This window comes from Crocuta crocuta, unplaced genomic scaffold (assembly GCF_008692635.1).
Source record: "Crocuta crocuta isolate KB4526 unplaced genomic scaffold, BGI_CrCroc_1.0 scaffold17, whole genome shotgun sequence".
NCBI classification, from domain to species: domain Eukaryota; kingdom Metazoa; phylum Chordata; class Mammalia; order Carnivora; family Hyaenidae; genus Crocuta; species Crocuta crocuta.
In genome coordinates, this window is record NW_027532041.1 from 1626847 (window position 1) to 1652585 (window position 25739).

Genomic DNA, 25739 nt, shown 5'->3' on the forward strand with positions numbered 1-25739 from the left:
GTGAGATTATGACCTGATCTGAAATCAAGTTTTGAACACTTAGCTGACTAAGCCACCCAGACGCCCCCAGAAACTGAAGACTTTTGCTCTTAAACACTACTTGTTTCTGTCACTAAATATCACCACACATATACTTGAACATTGGAGGGTTTATCTGCAATATTGCATGACTTTAAAAATAAAAGAGGACTAAGTAATTGTTATTTATAGATTATTGTTTTTATTTTATTTTTTAATGTTTATTTATTTTGAGGGAGAGAGGGGCAGAGAGAGAAGGAAAGAAAGAATCTCAAGCAGGCTCCAGGCTGTAAGCACAGAGCCTAACATGGGGCTCAATCTCACGAACCATGGGATCATGACCTGAGCCAAAATCAAGAGTCAGACGCTTAACTGACTGGGCCACCCAGGTGCTCCTAGATTGCTTGTTTAAAAAAAAAAAAAAAAAGGAAAAAGAAAACACAAAAAGAACCAAAAAATGACAATACATATTCTGGATGAAAATACAAAATTAGGAAAATACAAAATTGAATAACCATACTGAGTTTTGGTTTAGTACCTTACTTTAATTCCCTCTCATGTATACTCTCAAAAGGCATGGAAAAATCCTTTTGTCTGTGACACAGGGAAGTCATTGCAAATGCCTATGCATGGGATTTATCTAGAAGGCCACAATCCAAGCATCTTCTCAGAATGCTAACCTATTCTTTTTATTTAGTTCAAGGTAATGTAATCCTTTAGACAGCCAATTTATAGATCAGCAATAACATGGTTGGGAAATTGGAGGCTGGATATTATCTTTTTTTACTCTTTTCAGTTTATAATAAACAAAAAGTGAAATACAATGTCCAAAATATATAAACCAGAGAGCACAAGTACTAGAAAGCCCTTTAGGGAGCATCTGGTTTACTCTTTCATTTTCCAGATGAGGAATGTAGATCCCTAGGAGGTGAATTTCTACATATATAATAATTATGCTTGACATTTGCTTTCAAATTTGGCATAGCGATATGCCAAATGAACCAAAAAACTGAGAATATGTGGCCAAAAAATTCTATGTGTTTCCTCAGGAACTCATTGAATCATGACATCAGTTTCTTTGTCTCAAGTTTCTAAAATCTGAGTCTAACTAAAAATGACCTCACATCTCATTAGGGAAATAAATCTATGGGACTGTTAACCTCAAACTAGCCAAATATTGGCATTATGTGCATCATGGACCACATCTGATTCAACTCACCAATCCTGTTGAGTCCCAACTCTGCTCAAGGGTATTGACCATGCACCATAGGTATGAGGTTGTGGTCTTTAGCCAGGTGAGGAACTCAAGTCTAAGGATGGTCTATGTGACTGCAGTGAGATCCTCTACACAGGGAACTTATTAGCATGGATGGTCAGAAACAAGTCTGAACAATTTCTTTTTCTTTTTCCCTGTTCTGTTGTTGTTTTATTTCCCACTATTCCTTCTTTTCCTCCATCCTGATAATAAAATAAATATATGCTTGAGGCAAAAGAATTCTCCAAAGAACAATTAAGTACTGACAACATTACATCTATAATTTCAAATATTGGTAACACTTTCATGTGTGGCATTTAAAAGTCCATTGGTTAAGAAAATGCGGCTGTTAGGGAGAAATTTGGAATCTTATATTTGACATCATCAAACAGAACTTTTTCAACATCTTCCCAGGGCCCATATTGAAAAAGATATTCGAGTGGATAGTTAAGTCCATGGTGAGAAATGTTTATTATTGAGAACATGAAAGTAAATTGCACCAAATGGGTACCTTCAGGTTGAAATCATGGTGAGGGATAAACAAATGTTAAGGCCGTTGTAGGCATGTCAGGGCTAAGTCCCTTGAGGCTTTAGAGCTTGTTAGAATCCCATTTTGGCAGGATGGTTGCTCAACCTCTCAGAGCCTGTTCCATAAAAACGGAGATCAAGATCCTTTCTCTGTAAGATTATGAGGATCTTGTGAGATGGACCTATACAGATCTTAGTGCAGAGCCAAGAACACAGTGTGTCTTCACTCAGCATGAGCCACTCTTGTAAGGTGACCTTCAGTGCAGTGTCACAGCAACCAGAACTGAAGGAAGATTCAGAGAAGGTGACTTTCCTGCACTGAATTCATCCACCATTTCACAGGGGCTCTGTCAGCAGCCTCATGGTGGGTGATCAGTGGAATCCAGGCTGGGAACAGGCACAGCCTGCCCACTGCTGCAGGCATGGGAAGCCAAGGCAGCAGCTGCCAGGGGTGCAATGATAATTTGGGGGCTTCCCTCACCTGGGTCACTACCTCCTTCACCCCAGCATGTTGTCTAAGTGAAATCTGGTGTAAATGAGGAGTCTGGACCACCAAAGCAGCAGGAGGAATGGAGGGCCCAGAGGGAGGATCTGAAGCCTATGGAGGGGCAGTGTGGAAGCAGGGAAGTGACACCCAGCTCCATCGCCCTAGTGACAGGGGCAAACGAGGAAAACCAAGTCAGTCAGCTGGTTCCTAATACAGGAAAGGGGACTCTGCAAGCCAGAGCCCCTGGGAAATCACCTTCAGAAATTAAGCAGGGTTTAATATGTTAAACCATCAGAAGGATAAAGATACAGGGAAAGGGATTCCGGGTACCTTGGGAGAGGGGACAGTGGGTGCCACATCCTCTGCAGGGAGAGATTCAAATAAATACATTTCTTATTCTGTTGTCTGCTTTTCAAGGGAATGGAAAAACACACACACTCTCTCCTCCATAATAAGTGGTTTGGGCTGTGCCTCTCTTGACTTCCTCACAAACAACCCTGGGAGCAGACTTCTCAGATTACTCTTGACCTTGGGAGTTGACCCTTAGAAATGCATTCAACTTCAAGATCTGAGAAAACCAAACCAAACTCAACACAACAACCTCTTGTGAAAGATGGTTTATTTCTGCTGAGGACCCTGTTTCCCTTCTCTACTTCATTGTTGCTCCACAGTTAAGATAACTTTAAAACACACACACACACACACACACACACACACACCAGATCATCCTTCTTCTAAAAACTCTTCACAGCTTACTACTGTCCTTAGATTAAAATCCAAATAGCAAACTGGACCAAAAGGTGTCATGTGATCCAGCACCTGCCCACCTCTTGATTCCACACCACTCCATGGCTGTCCATTATGTCCCAGCTACCCTGGCCTCGTTCTTCTTCTTCCAGGCTTCTTCCCACTTAGCACCTTTGTGCCAGCTGTTCTCCATGTTTGAACTGCTCTCCTTCCTGGATTTGCATGGCTGACACCTTCTTGCCTTTCACATCCCACTCAAATGTCACCTTCACAAGGAGACCTCCCTGAATCATTCCAAATCTGTACCCACACCACAACTTTCCAGCACTTAACTACTTTCTGGCGTGTGTTTGTGTGTGTGTGTACTTCCTCTTTGATTGTGTTGTCTGTCACTCCTACAGGGACATAAGCTCCATGACACAAGGCCCTACCTGTCCTGTTCATGAATGTATCCACAGAGTCTAAGCCTTGCCTCACACACAGCACAGCTCAGCTCAACATCTATTTGTAAACGGGAAGAATGAAGCTTGTACGTTTCTACTCTCTCTCCCACTGCCGTCTTTGGTGACTTAACCATCTGATTGGAATACACCGGATTCCTTCTCATTGCCCCTCAGTACCACTCGGGAACCAGCAGAACCATATTCTGGCCTTCATCATCATGCTCAAGCATCTCCTGCTTGGAACCACTCTGTACTCTTCAAAGCTGCCACATCTTCCTAACCTCCTTTACCCACTTCCACTAAAACAAGCATTCCCAATCCCCAACCCCATTAGCTTCCTCTCCATTTGACTCCCTGAACTTTGTGGCTAGGAAGATAGGGTTGTAGTCACACTAGTGACCAGAATTTGAGCATTTTTGTGAGGATTAAGTGAGCACAATGCCTGACACATTAAAAATGTTCAGTCAACAGTTACCTGTCTCATTTCTAACACCATTACTCTGAAAGTTTCTTCTTGGCCTCTGCCTCCCACCCTTTTTTCGGTTCCTCCCCTTTCACTCCTATTTGGTTAGTTATACTCTCCTTGGTTCATTTATATGAGGTAAAGTTGAGACCTTGCCAGGTCTTCTCAGTGAAGACTTCTGACTGGACAGAACCAGCCCGGATTGAAGAAAAGCTGAGGACTTTCCGGCTCCATGGGAACCTTGCACACCAGCCAGTGGGCTTCAGGCTCTGGCTGTCTGGAGTCCACAGGTGGGCCTCTAAAGCTGTTAGAGGCAGGGGACAGGCCCCTGGGGCAGGGTGGGCTGGAGTGATGTTCACCTGTGTTTTTACTTATGAGATGCTTAAAGAAGCCAGTTTCTATCCTTTGGGATCATCATTTCAGAGTTTACTATAATCTTTTCAATTTTTTAGACTTTCTTGTTCAAGTTCTCAGGAATCCAGAGAGGCAATCCTTGGAAACAATCATGAGTAATTCCTGGCCTGGTTCCCTGTGTGGAAGAGGGATGGAGTGAGCACAGAGGAAGCTGCCTACATCTCCTGGCTGTGGTTCTGTGACCCAGCCAATCTGAAATTGTGAGGCCCTTTCCTAGCCTTTCTGCAGCTAGGTCTCAGGCCCCAGATGTGGGGAATTTTTCATTTGCAGAAGTTCAATCTATTTCAGGATGACTAATGCCGATCACATACCAGGTTGTCAAATATTTGCTAAGAGAATTTATAAGTGACTAAATAAAGGAACTCAGAAATAGACATGACTGTTGACCCTCCTGCTATGAGGGATGGGCATGTCTGGAATAAGCAGGGTGACTTTATAAAATTAACTAATTATTTCCACAAACGCCCTGGGCACATGGTATGTGCCAGATACTGTGCCAGATGCTAGGGATACTGGGTGAGAAAAGCAGGTCCAGTCTCCACTCTCATAGAGAGAGTCTCATACACTCCACACTCAAAGTTGGAGTGTATCTGTGAGAATGATACAGTGTGACAGGTGCTACTGCCAGAGGGAACATGCAGGATTATCTATCTGGAAGCACAAGGGAGACGACATGTCACTCAAAGCACCAGGCTTGGAGAGGGCTTCTTGGAGGACAACGTGATGCCCCAGGTGAGGCTTGAAGGATGAATGAGTCAGCCAGGTGGCAGGAGAGGAAGCAAGGTTAAAGGAAAGTTTCCAGGCAAAGCCAAGAGCATGTGCAAAGGATGAAGGATGAGAAAGGGCATGATGCTCTGCAGGAATGAGGAGCACCCGAGTAGAGCTCCACTGCCAGAGATTCTGATTTAATTGGTCTTGGATTGAGCCCAGACTTGGGGATGTTTTACAAGCTTGAGTATGTTTTAAGACAGGTGACTTTAATATGCAGCCTGAGTTAAGAGCCACTGGACCAGAACATGGGATGAAAGGGAAGGCGTGGTAAGAGGTTAAAGCTGGAGATGTGAAGTGGGCCAGATCACACGGGGCCTGGATGACTGTGTCAAGGAGTTTGACTTTTCTTCTCTGAGCACTGGGAAGCTCTTTAAACATTTAAGCAAGGGAACAGGTGGCATGATCAGACTTGCAGTCTTCAGAACATCTCTGTTGTGGAATATGGATCAGAGCAGGGACAGGAATGGAAGTAAGAAAAACCAGTTGGGAGGCTCTTGCAATACATGATGCAAAAGATAATCACAGCCTGAATTAGGCGAGTGGTAGCAGGGACAAAGAGAAGGAGATGAATTCCAGAGATATTTAGGAAGTAGAACTGCTAAGGTTGATCAAAGATTGACTGTGAGAGGGAGAAGTCAGGGTTGTCTTTTTTTGGACAGCTGGATGGGTAAAGTGTCATTCCCTAGGATGGAGCTCACTGGAGGGGAAGCACCAGGACAGGAGAAGCTGGTTTGTGGATGTGCGGGCAAGGACATCAACCTGCAGCCTGTTGAACTTGAGGTACAAGTGGGACATCCAAGTGAGACGACCAGCCAATAGATGGTAGCTTAGTCCTCAGGTAAAATATCTCAGTTGAAGACAGAAGAAGTCATTGGAAAAGGATGAAAAGGGGTGAGATCACCCAGGGGAGAGACTGTGGAGTGGGAAGAGAAAAACATGTCCACAGAACCTTGTAAGTTACTCCCTTCCTCCAGGTAGACAGCCCTAAACCCATTAAGGGTAATTAGGTTAAGTGGTGACGTGACTTGTCCTAGCTAGTCCTCCCCACATCTGTGAGCAGGCTTACCCTAGCCAATGTGAGCCCCTGCTGCTGGCCTATATTCGGCCCATCACTGTCAGTGCAATTGGATCAAGTTGATCTGCAATGAGAAGCGGCTGGCAGTTGTGTCTTGCACCTATGGAGCTTAGCTGCGGGAAGCAGTTCCAAATTCCACAGCTCTGCTTAGAGCTTTCTAAATACAGTGGTGGTTATGTGTTAGACATCAGAGACATTTTAAAGAAAGTGAGCCTGAATCATCTGAGAATGGGAACATTCGACAACTAACTCAACACAAAGGTCCTGGGAAGAATTTGCTCTGGAGAAGGGAAGGATGGGTAGGCAGCTAGTAATGCTTTATTCTAGGCTCTGTGCAATTGTGACGCTATTTTCGGTTTTCAGGCTGCCTGAATCTAAGTGCCCTGTTATGCCCTTAGATTCCAGAAACAACCTCTGTTGTGTTGTAAACAATAACAACAAAGCACTTTGACGATAAGCAGTTTCTTTTATTCCTAACAACAGGCCTATCAAGTAAATAAGGCAGGTGTTAGCCTCATTTTAAAAATGAAGAAACTGAGGACACAGCTAATTCCGTTGTCCAAATTGCAGAAAACATAATGGGGACTGAGGAGCTGATCCAGTTTCTCACTCCAAATCTACTCCAACCTCCCATTCTGGCTCCTATCTCTTCAAAAAGCGCCTTTTTGACCCGCTCCAGAGATGAGCTGCAAGAGGGGATGGAAAGAAGATTTGAAAAGAAGCTTGGCGAGTAGTTCCTGTGATAGGTCTCTTTCTGACTTTTCCCTTTGTTCTTAATCTCATTCTAGCATAAATCACATATGCCCAATACCAAAAAGTTTGAAGACAGATACCTGGAGTGTGTGGGGGAACCCAAAGAATTATAGACCTTCAGGACTGGAAAGGATCAATGGGTCATTTACTTTAACCCCAAATGTTCAGATGGGAGAAAGTGAGAGGAAGATAGCCTGTGCGCACTCACCTAGCCAACTGTGGCGATCAGGAGACCCAAAGTCTAGCCTGCTGATGTACACCCAAATAGCAGTGTGAAAATAACCTCAGACTTGGAGCACTGAAACAAAGAAACAGAACCAAAATCTCTGGGGGAATAAAGAGGTGATCTAAAAACAGTACACACTCTGCGATGCATTCCCTTTTTCTTTTGAATATGTTTTTATAGGGCTCTGATTGAGAAAGTTAATTAGGGAAATTATTATGGTACTCTCTTTCCCTTGTCTTTGACTAAAGTCATGGGAGGAGGTAGGTGGAAGTGCCCAGCAGGTAGAGTGGGTGGAATTGGGAAATTGTTCTGTAAGATTCAAGTTGGTGACAATGGGATTGTTGGTTCCACCAGTTTATTATTCACTAGTCACTAGAATTAAATGTAATAATAGCTTGCATTTGTATAGTATATTCTAATTTACAAAGGGCTTTTATGACATTATCTCATTTGATCCCACTGATAACCCTGTAAGGTAGACAAGGCAGGTATAATTATCCCACTTTATGGACGACAGAACTGAGGCCCAGAGAAGTGAAATGACTTGACCCAGCACATTCAGTTATTAAACAGAGTCTGGACTAGAAACCAGGCATTCTTCCCTACAGAGCTTCAAATCTGCAAAGGTCACACGGCTAAGTAAGTGGGACTTGAATCCTAGGGAGGCCACCTCAGAGCATGTGCTTTTGCCTACCATGTTTTTCTAGTCATTCAACAGAGATTTGTTGATTGTGTCTTGTTTTCTTAGTTTCCTGCTCACTGTACATATAATTCGTGTGCTCTTACTGAGGCAGGTGCTCATTAGTGAAGGCATGCTTGGTAAAGGCTTCCAGAACCCTCTCCATACCTCAGCAAACACAAGCCTGTGGCCTAATTCCAAGAGTCCCCATAAGCACTAATTGCAGGGAAGATGAACCAAGAGAAGACTAACATACAAGCCCTGACCCCACCTCCCATAGCATTTAGACTCTGGGCTCATGAAAAGCTGATGCACTCCATGTCCAGCCTGGGTCCAACCAGAAGTGAGGAAGCCAGAAGACCATTTTACCCAGCAGTCCTTTGTGTTATCCTATCCCTTGCTATGCTAGCTTTTCTTGGTAAAATTAGTAGCAGCTGTTGGCTAGTCTTGAAAATTGTCTACCCTCGGGAGAACATGTCACAAAGTACACAGGGCCTCTTTGAGGCTGGACCCCTGGGACAGGCAGCTCTATAAATAGCACCCGTGATAGTGAAATGGGAGATGGGTCAGAAAAGCAAACTGGCTGTCCTCAGGAATCATAAACCAGCGAGTCTAAGCGATGACTTTTAGAGAAAAAAAACCATTCCTATTACTTGGGTCTAACACTGAAGAGTCCCTTTAAGAACTAATTTGTGGGGCACCTGGGGGGCTCAGTCTGTTAAGCGTCCAACTTTGGCTCAGGTCATGATCTCATGGTTCATGGGTTCGAGCCCTTCGTTGGGCTCTGTGCTGACAGCTAGCTCAGAGCCTGGAAACTGCTTTGGAATCTGTGTCTCCCTCTCTCTCTGACCCTCCCCTGCTCACACTGCTCTCTCTCAGAAATAAATAAAACATTAAAAAGAAGAACTAATTTATAGAAGACGGTTGCACTGCTTTAGCTACTACAGGAACTGAAGTTTGGTTCCGGGTTATGTTACATGAGTAAAACTTACAGAAATGTGCTTGTTCTCAAATGTTCCTATCCCACTCCTCTACCATCACATCCAAGAGGCCTCTCTTAGTACCATGTCCCTTCCCTACATCTATTTTTAATGAAAAAAAAATTTTCTTTAGGATTGCAAAAGCAGTTTGTGCCAGTCAAGAATGTCAAAAACTATATAAATGTATAACTAAGAATGTAAAGTGCCTCTCAATCTCTAGCCCAGAGATAACAAGTGTTAACAGTCAAAGTCTCCTTTAGTTTGGAGGCTCTTGCAGGGATTCACATGAAAGGTAAAGCATGCGGGGAGAAGGTATGATGAGGCAGGGGCAGATACAAAGTGGCTCCAAAGCAAAATCAACAGGAAGGTGGGAAAAGAGTAAGGTAAGGAAAGTTAGCCCTTGTCTTTGAGCAAAGGTGAGTGAAACGAAGTTGTCTCATTGAATAACAGGGGAAGATGCTTAGTCTGTCAAGCCTTGGTGGTCATCTTGTGTCAGTTATTATTCTAGGAGCCACAGCTACAAATGCTCAAAGGCCTGCACTTAACCTCGCAGATGTGCTGTTAAGTATTTCAAATTCAGACTACTTCAGCATCTCAACAGAAATTAAAGGCTGGGAGGGAGGGAGAAATTTCAAATGTAGAAAGCACTCATCTATTTGAGGGACCTGAGGTTTTCAGTCATCACCTTGAAGCAGCTGCTTGGAACATATTAGCTCCGGAATCCACATTTTCTGTAAACTTACCCATAACCTTCTCAAGGTATAAACACTCCACAATTAGTGCAAAATCAGCTTCGGCAAAATGCAACTTGAGCCAAACACACATCTGAAAGCTAAGGTGAGACTGTTCTAAGTTACAAATGTGAACTCTGTCAGCCTACTTCAGGGGTACATCGTCTAACAATTACAGCAGACCAAGACTCAAGCTTTTGACTTCATCACTCTTGCCACTATTAATGTTGCTCATACTTACTGTGGTGTGTGTAGCCAGGAAAATTCTCATTTTAGGACCTTGACAAACAAGTCCCACCGGTCTTACCCTTCTTAGCAGTATCCTGACAGACCGCACACACTATTAAATAGGCTGTGTGAAAGCCAGTCTTATGCACCTTGAATGAGGCCTTCGAGGATAGTCGGCCCTCAGCCTTGCTGACTTCAGAGTCAGAGGGTAACTGCTGCTGACTTGCAGCTCTACATCCCTGGAGACTCCTAGGGATTTCCCTTCTGGCAAGGTTTTCAAGGGGGGTGATGATTGCTGTACTTCTCTTTCTTTTTAATTATCACAAGAGAAAAATAAGAGAACACTGTTACTGCTATCTGGTTATTTTATCTGATTTTACTTTGCCATTTTAGGTTTTAGGTTCGAATTTTCTTATTATAGCCCCAAGGAATACAACAAGGATCTAGGAGAAGAAAAGGAAAAGACAAGTTCTAGCATTTCTAAAGGCACCAAGTAAAGTCCAAAAAAGCAACACATAAATACTGAGTCCCCTCTCTCTAGCAGAAGTCAAGTATAGGCAGTATGATCTTTTGTTAGGAAGTTGTCATCTAAATGGAAAGGCCTGGAGTGAAGTCAGACGTGACTTGGGCAAGCAAGCTAGTTGACCATCTAGAGAGTTTACTAGACAGTGGCATTAATTAGGTAGAGTCACTAGATTTCCAGGAAGGATTCTCCCCTATAAAGGCTCATAAATTGAATTACAAGTTCACCATGATAAGATCAAACGCTGAGACTCGCTTACCAAACTCACAAGAGACATACATAAAAACTAGAGTGCCATTTACTCTTTCCCATTAAGAACTATAACTACACAGCATGTAGGATATGTCAACTAATTCACACTCTCAATTGTGAGGGGGGGAAAATAAGATTTAAACACATCTACAGAATCCTGGAAATAAATCATCAAGCCTGTGCATAATTAGGGATTTTATCATACTTTTAGTTCCCCAGGAATAGAACCAGCCTCATAATATATAAGACTTGAGTGATTTCAGCATAATCAACCTTTTGGAACATTTTCCTAACTTTTGACTTTAACTAGTTTTCCAGAATAAGTCTGCCTTTATGTGTCTAGTAGAAACACTTGTTTTGAAAGGGGGTTTCACAGGCTCTCTCTTAGGTCATTTCCTCAATTACTGAGCTTATGCCTTACATTTGGATTCTCACTGATGTTCTTCTCAGAGAGTTGAGTTGAGTCAATTGTGAGAAAAACTGGCAGCTCATCCCTATGCTGACTACAGGATATTCAGTTATTGAAAGGGAAGCTGGACTAGATGACATTTATGGTCCTTCTGTTCACAGAGGCATGAAGGAAAAGGTGAGAAAAGTTGGATAGTTGAGGTGGAAAGCTAAGGAGAGGGCTGAATCTGATTTAATTCACTAAATAAATTATTTTAACTGAAGGCAGAGATAAGGAATTGTGTATGCTGAATTTTCTCTACTTTTGTTGTTCATAGGCAAATGCCACTTTTGGCAACTATAAATCCAAGGAGGCTCTCCTGGGAGACAAACTAGGCAGCTGCTCAGGACCGTGTTGATGCAGCAGCCCCCACTGTGTAAGACCCCACATACCATGCATATACACTTTCTGATTTGATTCCATGCAGAAATTGGTTTGGCTTCAATTCCATTCGGCTAAGTAGCTTATTCTATCCAGTCATTCATTTGCTCAAGCAACTTTTACTGAGCCCTAAGCCAGATATTGGCATAAAAAAATAAGATATTGTCCACTCCCAATCTAAGGAAAAAGATATATAAGGAACTTTTTTGCTAAGTTTATTTATTTTGAGATAGACAGAGAGAGTGCCAGCAGGGGAGGGGCTGAGAAAGAGGGAGAACCTCAAGCAGGCTTCATGCTATCAGCACAGAGCCCATGCAGGGCTTGAACTCACAAAACCAAAACCATAAGAAACATGAGCTGAAACCAAGAGTCGGACACCTAACCAACTGAGCCACCCAAGTGTTCCTAGAAGGAATGGTTTTAAAACAGAAAGGTTTGCATTTTGCTTAAGGAATGTTCAGAGAACTGAGGGATTCAGAGGGTAGAAGGTGTGCCTCAAAGAACTGCTTTAGCTGTGTCTCACAAATTTTGATATGTTGCATTTTCATTTATTTCAGTGGAATTTTTCATTTGTCTTGAGACTTGCTTTTTAACCTAGGGATTATTTTGATGGGTTTTGTTTCCCAGTACTTGGAGATTTTTCTGTAGTTTTTTTGTTACTCTAAGTTGATTTCATCGTGGTTGGAGAACACACTCTGTATGATTTAAATTCTTTTAATTTTGTGGAGGTTTGTTTTATGGCAAGCATCATAGGATATAGTCTATTCTGGTATGTGATCCACTGGCACTTAAGAAGCGTCTATATTCTGTTGTCATGGTGTGGAAAATTCTATACATGTTGGTTAAATCCTGTTTGTTGATGTTACTGTGTTACTGAGTTCTTTGTCTAGGTATTCTATCAGTTATTGAGAGAAGTATATTGAATACTCCAACCTTAATTGTGAATTTATGTCTCTTTTCAGGTTTTTCAGTTTTTGCTTCACATGTTTTGTAGCTCTGTTGTTTGGTGCATACATATTTAAAATTACTACGTCTTAAAAAATAAAAATAAAATAAAATTGCTATGTCTTTTTGGTATAGTGTCCCTTTTATCATTATATATTGCCCCTTTCTGTCTTTGCTAATTTTCTTCTTATTGAAGTCTACTTTTTCTGACATTAATACGGGCATTCATGCTTTCCTTTGAATAATGTTTATATGACCTATCTTTTCTACCCTTCCTACCCTTTTACTTTCAACCTGCCTATATCATATTTGAAGTGAGATTCTTACAGGCAACATATTTGGATTACATTTTTAATCCACTCTGCTAGTTTCTGTCATTTAAGTGATATATTTAAACCATTTACATTTAATTATTGATATGAAGACTTAAGTTTGCCATTTTATTTTTATATCCTCTTTATTCTGTCTAATTTCTGTTTCTTTTGTTTTGTTTTTAATGTCTTCCTATGAGTTACCTGAATGTTTCTGAGAATTTCACTTCTTTTATACATAGTGTTTTTGAGTATACTTCTTTGCATATCTTTTTTAATGGTTGTTTAAGAGATTAAATATACAGAATTTATCTGCTGGTGCCATCACTTTGCCGATACAAATGATTCAGATGATTAAATTATAAGTAAAATTCTTTCCCAAGTCTATAGCATTTAACTACAAGATCTTGCCTCGGGCACCTGAGAAGGTCTTGATGTCACTGAAATTGATATTTCAGTCCTCTCATTTCTCCAGCGGTGCTTGCTTGTGAAATCCAGACTATCTCTGACACAAGAAAAAGAGGTGCAATTAAATGTTTAGAAAACTACCAATTGTTCATGCTGATGAGCAGAGAGGTGGACTAGATAATTCAAATCCAGACGGAACTTTCAAAATTCCAAATTTTAGCTGCATATACCAACCTGTTAAACTTTTAAGAGGACTTTTTAAAAATAGCAAAATTGTACTGTTCAAATTTTGCCTGCTGATTTTATTCTTTTGCTAATATTTCATGTAAAGGGAGAAATGGGTCATAAATGACTCACACTGAATCATCAGACTGCAGGTAATTTGGGTGAGGTATTATGAATTGGCAGTCTGGCCTTATAGAATATACCAAGACTTAGATGTCATATAGAGGTGGGGTTGAATCCCAGCTTTGTTATATATAAGCTATGTGACATCTTTTGTGATACTTTATTTCCTAGTTTGTAAAGTATGGTCAATTATTTTTCCTGCAAATTTTTTTGTGAGGATTACATAACACATAATATACATAAAAGGCCTACCACAGAAGATGATCAACAAAATATAAGTTCCCTTGCTATGTTCCTGTTGACTTTCACAGAAGAAAGCCAAATATCCATATTCAAGTATATGAGTATTTCTAAACTAGGGCTCTCTCCATCAACCAAAGTTTGAGAGGTATGCTAAATAATATTTTGGTAGCACTAAAGAAGCCCCTTCTTAAAGAGCTTTAAAAAAAAATTTACTGATCACTAACTATGTGATGAACAAAGGGTGGGCACTTGACATCCTGACATTATGGCTTCCTTTGCACCCACCTTATAGTCTCTGACATCTAGAAAGATGAAGAGCCAAACAAAAAGGGACCTAACCTGAAAATTAAGTCTGGGATATAGATCAGAGTTGTCTAGGTAATTATTTGACCTTGAAGAGGTGACTTAGCTTCTTTACGGTTCAGTTTCCTCATCTATTAAATGAGACTAGCCCTGTCTCTGGGGAAGCTGTGAGGGTGAATTAGGTCATGTACATAAAACACTTGAGGTCTTTGAAAGAAGAGCTTTTACAAACCTATAAATGGCATAATTAATGTCATCATTGCCATTATTATTGTTGACAAGGTGAGATATGTGTGCACACATGCAAACTTCAGAGTTGGGAACATTTGTTACAGAGAATATGAATCTGAAGACTACCCTATGGAGTTTCTCTTACCCCAGTCTCTTTATTGCTGGCTTAAAATATCCCACTTCTACAGAAATACTTTTGTTCACACAATTGACATTTTATTGCCAGCAATAAAATGTCCATGTATGAAGTCCCCTGAACCATCACCCATGTCTTTCACAACGGTTAAGGGTCCTTAGGAGTGTGTTAGGTGGAACTAGAAAGATTTTCACCTACCTGCAGCCTTCACTGCAATGAAATACCTTCTTTATTAGCATAAGCAGCTAATATTGACGCAGTGCCCAATGAATTCCAGATAATATGTTAAGTTTATCAGCATTATCTCATTAACTCTCACAATGGCATAGAACATACTTTATTTAGATTTTACTCAGAGAGTACCTTCTTACGGAGGCTTTTCAAATTCACCCTAAATAAAAGGGTAACATGCTCCCTTACACCCAGTCCTTTGATCTGGCTTTTTTTTTCTTCATAGCCCCCATTTGACATATTTACATTTCTTGGTATATCCTCTGTGTCTTCCCTTAGAATGCAAAGTCTGTAAGAATGGGATGTTGTTTTGTTAACTGTCTATCCCCAATATCTAACAAAGTACCTAGCACATGATGGGTGCTCAGAAAAAAATACTTGTAAGCAAATTAATGACCCTTTGAGTTAGGTAAGATTATACCATTTTGCTGCTGATGAAATGGAGACTGAAATTTCCCCCACAGCCACACAAAAAATGGCAAAGCTGAGACTGGAAAGAAGTCTAACTGATTCTAGCCTAGCCGCTAACCACTGACCTCATGCCCCCCACTGCCTTCAGGAAAGACCACACAGATGATACTTTACTGCTATGGCATGTTTCTGTCAGAAGAGTCGTGAAGAGAATAGCAGTGAGACAGAGGCAAAGGAATAAACTGGGGAAAATAATTAGATTCTAGTAAATTGTCCTTTTCTCCCCTTCCAATACCACTCGTACCTAAAAAACATGTACCAGTCAACTTTCTCTTCAGCTCTTTCTAAGCAAACCTGAAATTCCAGGAACCCACATCTCTTCTATCTTTTGTCTCCCTTCTCTAATGTCTCCATCAGTTTGCTGGGGCCACAAGTTCCTATAAGGAGGAAAATAGAAATTGCATTTATTAACCATTTAGTACACATCACCACTGCATTAGGTATGCTACATTTGTTACCTCTACTACATACCAATTTACAGGCAGTAGGTATTTTTAGTCGACATTTTATATAGGAAATATACTGAGGATCAAGGAAGCTAAATATCTACTCTAAGATGTCTTAGTCTGACTTCAAAGCTCATGCTCTTTTTTTTTTTTTTTTTTGTGGAGACTAGCAAAGATAGAGACTGGAGTAAACCCACAGGGATTTTCCTAGTAGGATCTCCTCTGGTCCACTAGGAGACTGATGACAAATTCTAGTTCTTGAGTATGATGAATATTCAAATTGCAGGATTACAACATCAGAGTAAAATGACAAGATCGGCATCTCTGCACTTGGTTGAGGTATGTTCTCATTGTCCTGTGTGCTTGGTCCCCAGATGCTCTTCCATGTGGGAAAAACTAAGGTCCATGACTATACACTTCAGACTTTACTCTCTCCAGGTAGCATGCTGATCCTTAGGGGGGAAAAATCCCGTTTAAGATAAATTATCCTAGGAGTGTAGAGTCAGGTTGTGAGAAAATAGATCTGATTCTGGAAGATAAAAGAGAAGGAGTATTGAGGGAAAGGCAGAACTAAGGAAAGGAAGGTGGTTAGGCTCCAAATCAAGGACAGGAATTGGACTTGACACCTTCCTGCACTTTCTACTTCTTCCCCATCATTCTCCTAATCCCCTCTTCTTCCATTCCCTGACCACCAAGCTATACACTTCCTGTACAAACCCCTCCACCCACCACCCACCCTCCCTTTCCCCACTCAGCATACTAAAAGGACCCCTTAAGACAGAAACAGACTCTGCAGAGGAGGGGGGCAGTACAAATGTCTAATAAACATAAGAAAAGCTGCCAACCTATCAGGAAACCTGAGAAAAGCTGCCAACCTATCAGGAAACCTGAGAAATGGAAATTTAAAACAAAGCTAACAAACCTTGGAAGACTTTTTAAACAGGGGAGGAATGTGATCAAAACATTTGGTAAACATGCACCTTTGTCTGACTTGAGATTTTAATGCAGTGTATAATTCTTTAGATACATCCTGAAAAGCAAATGCTTCAATTTTAGATTTAAATATCTGTACCAAAAATTTACTGATGTTTTGATATTTAAAAATAATGTTGTATCCGTATAAGAGGAAAGCTAGTTTTGTAATTGCCAGTTACCTTCCTTTTTCCTTTTTGAAGGATTTCTTTTACCTTCGGATTTTATAAGGGGAAAAAAAAGATCAGTGATGAAACAGAAAAGACAAGGCACATTCTACATGAACAATGTACAGTTTGGTAAATATTATTGAAACATATTTAGATATGTATAAATTCCATTTGATATGAAGATATATTTTTAGAGTGGTACTAACTGCATAACTCAGAAACTTTCGAAACTGCAAAACTCAGAGCTTTTGAAAAGTTCTAAAAGCTGAAAGTTGGTGTTTTGTTTTCTTTTCTAACTCATTCCTGGCAAGACCTAACCTGACCTGAATTCATTTAGTGGCAAACCTGAACTGAGCTCACATGTTATATGGCTATTTATAGCCTTTATTTCCCACTTAGTATGAATATTCAAACATTGTACTGCAGAACTAATGTTTGATTATGAATACAGTTCTGCTGTATAACCCACTAGGCTAACAATATAATATACTTTCTATGTACATACTATCTTTCTTAAAACTGAAAAATTCTGAATTCTGAAAACTTCTGGCTCCAAATGTTTTGGATAAGGACATTTCTTGACTCAGGTATTAATAGCTGCATTGAAATGTTAAAGAAGAAAAATATCTTAGAGATCATAAAGTTCAACATCTTTCTCTTTTTAAAGAGTGAAAACTAGTATCGACAGAAAAAGCACCTTCAAAAATACAAATGGTTACTCATAAAGCTAGGGCTTTTTGTAAGACATATCTCCGATTCTATAGAAATTCAGCCAGGGTGTGGTGTTCATGCTCCTGCCTGAATCATCTACTTTTGCACTTATGATTCTGAACCTGGTTTTCCTCTACCTTCTCTTAGAGGCTGAAAGAAGCACAGGCCACTCTGTCTTACCTTTTGGTTGCTTGTCATAATTTTTTTCATGTTTACTGAACGGGTGTATTTGACTCCATTTGCTTTCTGAAGCCCTGTCAAATGAAAGTTGCATAAGGAAAATAAATCAAAGAAGTCTGATCAACCCTGTGACTTGTAGGAAATCCCTAGGAGAGAGAAGCATGTTGAATTGCACCGCTTGCAGATCTTTCAGCATGTGAGGACCTCAGACTGATAAGCACAAGGCTGTAAATTCTATGGAGAAAACCAGAGAAGATGGTGGAGAAGTAGGGAGCTCTGTACATTTCGCTCTCCCTCATCTCTCAAACAGAAAAGGCCTGAAGCCATAGGACACTGAACCAAGGAGTCTGGGAGGAAAAGAGACAGAGTCCACTAAGAAGACAACCTCATAGATGTGTCAGTGTGAACTGGGGAAGATAAAAACAGGAGGGACCGGAGACACAGAGGGAGGGGAGGGAACCCCCTATGCGGGGAGCCATGGAGAGTCAGAGGAAGAGAAAAAGCGGCTGAAACTGCTCATAGAACTGTCTCTGGAGGGGCGCCTGGGTGGCTTAGTTGGTTAAGTGTCCGACTTTCACTTAGGTCATGATCTCGTGGTTCGTGGGTTCGAGCCCTGCGTCCGGCTCTGTGCTGACTGCCAGCGCACCGCCTGGAGCCCGTTTTGGAGTCTGTGACTCCCTCTCTCTCTGACCCTCCCCTGCTCACGCTGTCTCTCTTTCACTCCTAGAAATAAAAAAAACATTAAAAAAAAAAAAAAAAGGACTGTCCCTGGAGAAGAGAAAAACCTCGGCTCCGGACAGAGAGTGATCCTATTTCTAGCTACAGTGCTGACTTTGGACTGGGTGCCTGGTTCCAGGCGGCACCAGGAGAAACTGCTCTGCTGCTCTCCCAGCTCAATGCCCTGCTGGGAAGCAGCCCGACCTGCGAGGTTATATTTCAGGTGGTATCAATAAAGCTGATGGACAAAGATCTGGAAATGAGGCAGAGCTTGGGACATAGAACATGGCCCACCTTGGCTACACCCACAGCACAGGGAGATCGGACCCAAAAGAGTGGTTTGCAATGCTTGATTCGAGAAGGGACTGGGGCACCGCCATTTTTCTCCCCACAACCACCAAGGCGGGACCTCACAGAGCTGCCTGCGGGACCACAATGGAGGCTAAGACCTGCCTACACCAAACCGTGCCCATCCCAGCTAGAGAGCTGCTTTTTTTTTTTTTTAACCAGAGCCTGGGGCAAGACCAACATGGATGCACTACCGTGATTAATTCTAGATCAATTCTTTCTATTCAGATATATTTTCCCTTGTCTCATTCGTATCCCTCCCCTCTGCTGGACTGGGCACTCTTGCCATTGGTTTGCTTAAATAGTCACAATTAATCCATTCTCTAGATGTATATTCTACACCTCCACCACTACCTTTCTCTCTCTCTCTCTCTCTCTCTGGAGTAATCAGACTATATAGTTTCTTTTAGTTACATTATCTTCGTTTCTTTCTCCTTGCCTCCTACCATATTCTCCTCTTTCTCTCTCTGAATTAAGCCTCTTAGTCTCTATGCCTGGTCATTGTCCAATTTCGTTTTCTCCCCTCCCCTGTCATTTCTCTCTCTGTATATGCTCTTCCATCAGCACTGCATGCACCCAGTTCTTTATTTCTAGCTGGGAATTCTGGTTTTATGCTTTAAGACTGTCCTTTGTCTTTTGGGGTTTTTTTCTTTTTTCTTTTTCTTTTTCCATTTCAGTTTGCTTGTTTGTTGGATTTGTCTGTGTGTTTGTGTCCCTTTGTTCCTTGTGTGTTTGTCCGTCTGTTTTCCTTTGCAGGGCTACCTCAAGAAACAAGCCAAAGTACACATGGTGGAGAGTTCCAAATACCACTATGAGTAGGGAAATAAAATAACCAAAGTCTCAACAAGGGAGACCAAGAGACACCATTGAAAGAACACTTCCTGAATGGACAGGCTCTGGACAGTCAATGAATCTTCTTTAATATAGCAGTATTCACAGGTGCAGAGCACATAACAAGCTTTTAAAACTAACAAGAGACAGAAAGCTAGCCAAAATGATGAAACGGAAGAACTCTTCTCTAAAGAAATTCCAGGAAGAAATGACAGCTAAAGAACTCTCAAAACAGATATAAGCAACATAACTGAACAAAAATTTAGAAGAATAGTCACAAAATTAATCGCTGGGCTTCAAAAAGGCATGGGAGACATCAGAGAAGCTATTGCTACAAAGACTAAGGAGCTTAAAAATAGTTGTGATGAATTAAACAAAGCTATAAATGAGGTGCATAATAAAATGGAGGCGTCCAATGCACGGATTGAAGAGGCAGAGAGGAGAATAAGTGAATTAGAAGACACACTTATAGAAAAAGAGGAAGCCGAGAAAAAGAGAGATAAACTGATCCAGGAGCATGAAAGGAAAGTTCGAGAACTAAGCGATACAATCAAACGGAACAATATCTGTATCATAGGAATTCCAGAAGAGGAAGAGAGAGGGAAAGGCACTGAAGGAGTCCTTGAACAAACTATAGCAGAGAACTTCCCCAATCTGGGGAAGGAAACAGACATTGAAATCCATGAGGCACAGAGAACTCCCCTCAGATATAACTTGAATCCATCTTCTGCATGACATATCATAGTCAAACTGGCAAAATATAAGGAAAAAGAGAATTCTGAAAGCAGCTAGGGATAAAAGAGCTCTCACATACAAAGGGAGACCTATCAGAGTAGTTACAGACGTATCTACTGAAACTTGGCAGGCCAGAAAGGAATGGCAGGAAATCTTCAATGTGACGAACAGAAAAAAATATGAAGCCAAGAATCCTCTATCCAGCAAGCCTGTCATTAATAATAGAAGGAGAGATAAAAGTCTTCCTAAATAAACAAAAATTGAAAGAATTTATCACCACTAAACCAGCCATACAAGAAATCCTAAGGGGGACTCTATGAAGGAAATGTTGCAAGGAACACAAGATACCAGAGACACCACTACAAGCATGAATCCTACAAAGAACACAATGACTCTAAACCCATATTTTTCAATAATAATACTGAATGTAAATGGACTAACTGCTCCATAGGTGCCCAAAGATATAGGGTAGCAGGATGCGTAAAAAAAAAAAAATCCATCTATCTGCTGTGTACAAGAAACTCATTTTAGACCTGAGGACACCTTCGGATTGAAAGTAAAGGGATGGAGAAATATCTATCATGCTACAGAAAGTCATAAGAAAGCTGGAGTAGTCATACTTCTATCAGACAAACTGGAATTTAAAGTAAAGGGATGAAGAAGGGCATTATATAATATTTACAGGGTCTATCCATCAGGAAGAACTAACAATTATAAATGTCTATGCACCAAATACGGAAGCACCCAAATACATAAAAAAATTAATGACAAACAGAAATAATCTTATGGATAAGAATGTGCTAATAGCAGGGGACTTTAATACTCTACTTACAGCAATGGATAGATCAACTAGACAGAAAATCACTAAAGAAACAATGGACTTGAATGACACATTGGACCAGATGGATTTGACACATATATTTAGAACTCTACATCCTGAAGTTATAGAATTCACTTTCTTCTTAAGTGTGCATGGTACATTCTCTAAGATAGATCACATACTGGGACATAAAGCAGCCCTCAATAAATATAAAAGAATTGAGATCATACCATGCACACTTTCAGATCACAATGCTATGAAACCTGAAATCAATCACAATAAAAATTCTGGAAAACCTCCAAAAACATGGAGGTTAAAGAACACCCTACTAATGAACGAATGGGCCAATCAGACAATTAGAGAAGAAATTTAAAAATATACGGAACAAATGAAAATGAAAATACAACAATCCAAACTATGGAATGTGGCAAAAGCAGTCCTAAGAGGAAAGTATATTGCTCTCCAGGCCTATTTCAAGAAACCAGAAAAAGCACAAATACAAAATCTAACAGCACACCTAAAGGAACTAGAAGGAGAGCAACAAGAGCACCCCAAACCCAGTAGAAGAAGAGATGTAATAAAAATCAGGGAAGAAATAAACAATATAGAATCCAAAAAAAAAAAGTTGAACAGATCAACGAAAGCAAGAGTTAGTTTTTTGAAAAAATAAACAAAATTGATAAACCTCTAGCCAGGCTTCTCAAAAAGAAGAGAGAGCACTCAAATAGACAAAATCATGAATCAAAATGGTTTTATTACAACCAATCCCTCAGAAATACAAGCAATTATCAGGGAATACTATGAAAAATTATATGCCAACAAACAGGACCATTTAGAAGAAATGGACAAATTCCTAAACATAGACGCACTACCAAAATTCACACGGGAAGAGATAGAAAATCTGAACAGACCCATAACTAGTGAAGAAATTGAATCAGTTATCAAAAATCTCCCAACAAATAAGAGCCCTGGGCCAGATGGCTTCCGTGGGGAATTCTACCAGACATTTAAATCAGAGTTAATACCCATTCTTCTCAAGCTATTCCAAAAAAGAGAGATCGAAGGAAAACTTCTCGACTCATTCTGTGAAGCCAGCATCACTTTGGTCCCCAAGCCAGACAGAGACCTTGCAAAAAAAAGGGAACTACAGGCCAATATCCTTGATGAATACAGATGCAAAAATCCTCAACAAGATACTTACAAGTCGAATTCAGCAGCACATAAGAAGAATTATCCACCATGATTAAGCGGGATTCATTCTTGGGTTAGAGGGCTGGTTCAATATTCGCAAATCAATCAATGTATACATCACATTAACAAAAGAAAAGATAAAAACCATATGATCCTGTCGATAGATGCAGAAAAAGCATTTGACAAGATACAGCATCCCTTCTTAATAAAGACCCTCGAGAAAGTCGGGANCATAGCAGCACTCTCAACAATAGCCAAATCATGGAAAAAGCCTAAATGTCCATCAACTGAAGAATGCATCAAGAAGATGTGGTTTATCTGTACAATGGAACACTATATGGCAATGAGAAAGAATGAAATCTGGCCATTTGTAGCAACGTGGATGGAACTAGAGGGTGTTATGCTGAGCGAAATAAGTCAGGCAGAGAAAGACAGATACCATATGTTTTCACTGATAGGTGGATTAGGAGAAACTTAATGGAGGACCATGAGGAAGGAGAAGGGGAAAAATAGTTGGGGAGAGGGAGGGAGGCAAACCATGAGAGACTCTTGAACACTGAGAAGAAACTGAGGGCTGATGAGGGTGGGGGAGAGGGGAAGGGGGGTGATGGGCATGGAGGAGGGCACTTGTTGGGATAATACTGGGTGTTATATGGAAAGCAACGATAATAAACTATGAAAACAAACAAAAAACAAAAAATGAGAAAACCAGAAAAAATATCAAAGGTCTATGATTCTAAAAAAAAAAAAAAGGAAGAAGCATAGGCCATGTATGAATTTTGAGAATCTTAGTATGTTTTTTTAAAAATGCTAAAATAAGGGTGCCTGGGTGGCTTAGTCGGTTAAACGTCCGACTTTCGCTTAGGTCACGATCTCGTGGTTCGTGGGTTCGGGCCCCGTGTCGGGCTCTGTGCTGACTGCCAGCTCAGAGCCTGGAGCCTGTTTCAGTCTGTGACTCCCTCTCTCTCTGACCCTCCCCTGCTCACGCTGTCTCTCTCTCTCTCTCCTAGAAATAAATAAAAAACATTTAAAAAAATTAAAAAAAAAATGCTAAAATAAGGTTGTAAAAATTGGGATCACACTTATTTACAGTATGTGGGTTTTAGTAACACTTTTGTTACCATATGATAAAAGCAATCTGTTTTTGTCATGCAGAAAATAATAATGAGATTGTCTTACTAAATGTACTGATATTATTAAAAATATCAACTGACAACACATTATAGGTGGTTTAGTAATGAAACACAAGTTTAAAGTTACATCATGAATGTGACCTTCTTTCTATTCTTTAAGTATATCTCCAGGACACCAAATATATAACTTTATTTGGAGATAACATAAAAAATCTACACTGGAGAGCTTTGAACGTGAGGCCCAGGCCTTTTGCCAGTCCTCCTGACCTATCCCTGGATTGTTTGCTTTCCCCTTTAATGCTGATCTGCACAGAACCCTGAATACCTGATGCTGCTCTAAGTTGTGTCTTCAAGCATGGTGTTTTCCTGAATTATGTATTCCTGTTGCTTGAATTTATATCATTCTTATGTTTTGTTTCTGTACCTAATAGTTAAAGAAGAGACATACAAATACCAGATGCTCTCTCCCCCCACATCAAAATCCCCACAAAGGCTCTAGACTGTCAGTGACTCTTCTCAGACCTATGGTGAGGGACAGGCTATTAGGGATCTCTGTATCTAAAGCCTGTTGAAATAAAAGGGCAGTCTTTTGAGCCAAGTACTGCCCAAAAGACTTTCCTCTTACTCAAAAATCTTTTCCTCTTCGGTTGTTTCCCGCCTCTCACTGTAATTGTGTCCCTGGCAGAGGAACCACCTGCCCCGGTTCTCTGGGGGCGGAACATAGCCAACTGACCTGAGTTTTCTGTTTAACTGCCTCATGCCTATCCCACATGGGATATTACTTAGGTGAGGAGAGGGAGAATGATAGAGGTTATATAATTTGTCCAAGGTCTTACCACAAGCAAATGGCAGAATGATGACATCAAAATCCGTGCTTTAATTCCCATTACACTAGATACACCAGGTGGTCTGACTTTTGTAAAGCATTTGTAATTGATTGTTGAATCAGCTATAATCTCCTAACTCCACTATCCTGTGGCCCACATTTCTCTCTTTTTTTCCTTCGAGGAATTCATGAAATGCATTGCTAAATGTCTTGAATTCTTTACAAAATGTGTGATAACTTCATCAAAAAAAAATTAGTTCAAAGAACAAGTATTTCTTGACTACCAACTGTGTGTCAAACTCTGTGTCTACCATGATTTGGTCCTAATGAATTGGTGTGAGATTTTAGTGATCAATTCTTCCTCTTTTAGTAATTCACAAAGTATTCGTTTAACATGCTATTCCATAATCTAGCCCAGAATGAGGGAATTAAACTACAGTTTGCAGAATCTACCTTTTTAACTTTTTTAGAAAATAAAGTTAGTTATGTATCTCCAGGAAAACTCATTCTCCCTGATACCGTAGAGATAACCAAAGTGGTTTGGCTTCCTCACTTTTAATTTCCTTCCATTGTTCCAATAAATCTAATCGCAGAGTACAATTTTATTCATAGTTTGTTTGACTTTTATTTTTAATGGCAATGCTTCTTCTTTTAGCTATTGCTGAGACAAATATACTGCCTGCCTTCTCCCAGGATCTGCCCAAATGAGAAAAATCTCTCTGACCCCAAGGAAGCCTTACTTTTGGATCTGAGATTTTTTTGTGTTTTAGTTTATAAAATCATCCTCCTATATACATTTGAGCAGAAGGTGCTTTGGTAGCTTTGCTGCCTTTAGCATTTTTCTGGTTAGGGCTACCTACAGGTGTTGTGTGGGAATGTTCTAATTTTGTTTTGCAGAATAACAAACCACCCCAAGACATAGTGAAATAGGATAACAATGTCCCATTGTGTTTCATAGTTATATGGTAACTGGTTGCAATGAGAGTCTACTACTACAAGGCCAGGGCAGGCTTCATAGCATGTGACCTGTGCAGTCACACAGGGCCCCATGTCTAGAAGGACCTCACACTTGGTTCGATGCTCTGCTGTTGCTATCTTGAATCTCTTAATATTTTTTTGAACAGGAAGCTCAGGATTTTCATTTTGCATTGAGTCCTACAAATTATGGAGCTGGCCCTGGCTGCGGCTGTGGTTATCTGTAGAGTTGACTAGACGGGATGTTCAAAATGCCTGACTCCCAAGGCTCACAGCTGTTGAATGGGAGCTCCACTGGGGCTGTCACCTGGAGTCCCCACACAGGACTTCTCTGTATGGCCTGGGCTTCTCAGAGAGAGTATTTCAAGGGTAAGTGGTTCAAGAGACCCATGCCAAAGCTGACATGCTTCTTATGACACAGCCTGGGAAGACCCAGTATGTCTTGTCACTTTCAACACATTTGATTGGTCAAGCAAATCATTAAGACCAGCCCAGACTCAAGGGTAAGTGCATTGAACTCTACCTGAAGTTGGGGTGTTGCAAGATCACATTTCAGAAGAGCACGTGGGATGAGACATCGTTGTGTTCATCTTTAAAAAAATACATTCTGCCACAGGGCTATTCTGTTCGAGGCACACCGTTTTCTATGCTTGGG

General features: G+C 40.7%; 1 long non-coding RNA gene across 2 annotated transcripts; it reads right to left on the reverse strand.

The window, feature by feature from the left end:
- Positions 1-6647: 6647 nt before the first annotated feature.
- On the reverse strand, positions 6648-23987 carry LOC144241763 (uncharacterized). Of its 2 annotated transcripts, none has more exons than XR_013338187.1 (6): positions 23909-23987; positions 17509-17582; positions 15274-15406; positions 13079-13163; positions 7163-7252; positions 6648-6887 (listed from the first exon to the last, which is right to left on the reverse strand). It is a non-coding gene; the product is annotated as an uncharacterized LOC144241763 (long non-coding RNA). The 2 variants fall into 2 exon arrangements; XR_013338186.1 differs by having other exon boundaries at positions 13070-13163.
- Between the last annotated feature and the right edge of the window lie 1752 nt (positions 23988-25739).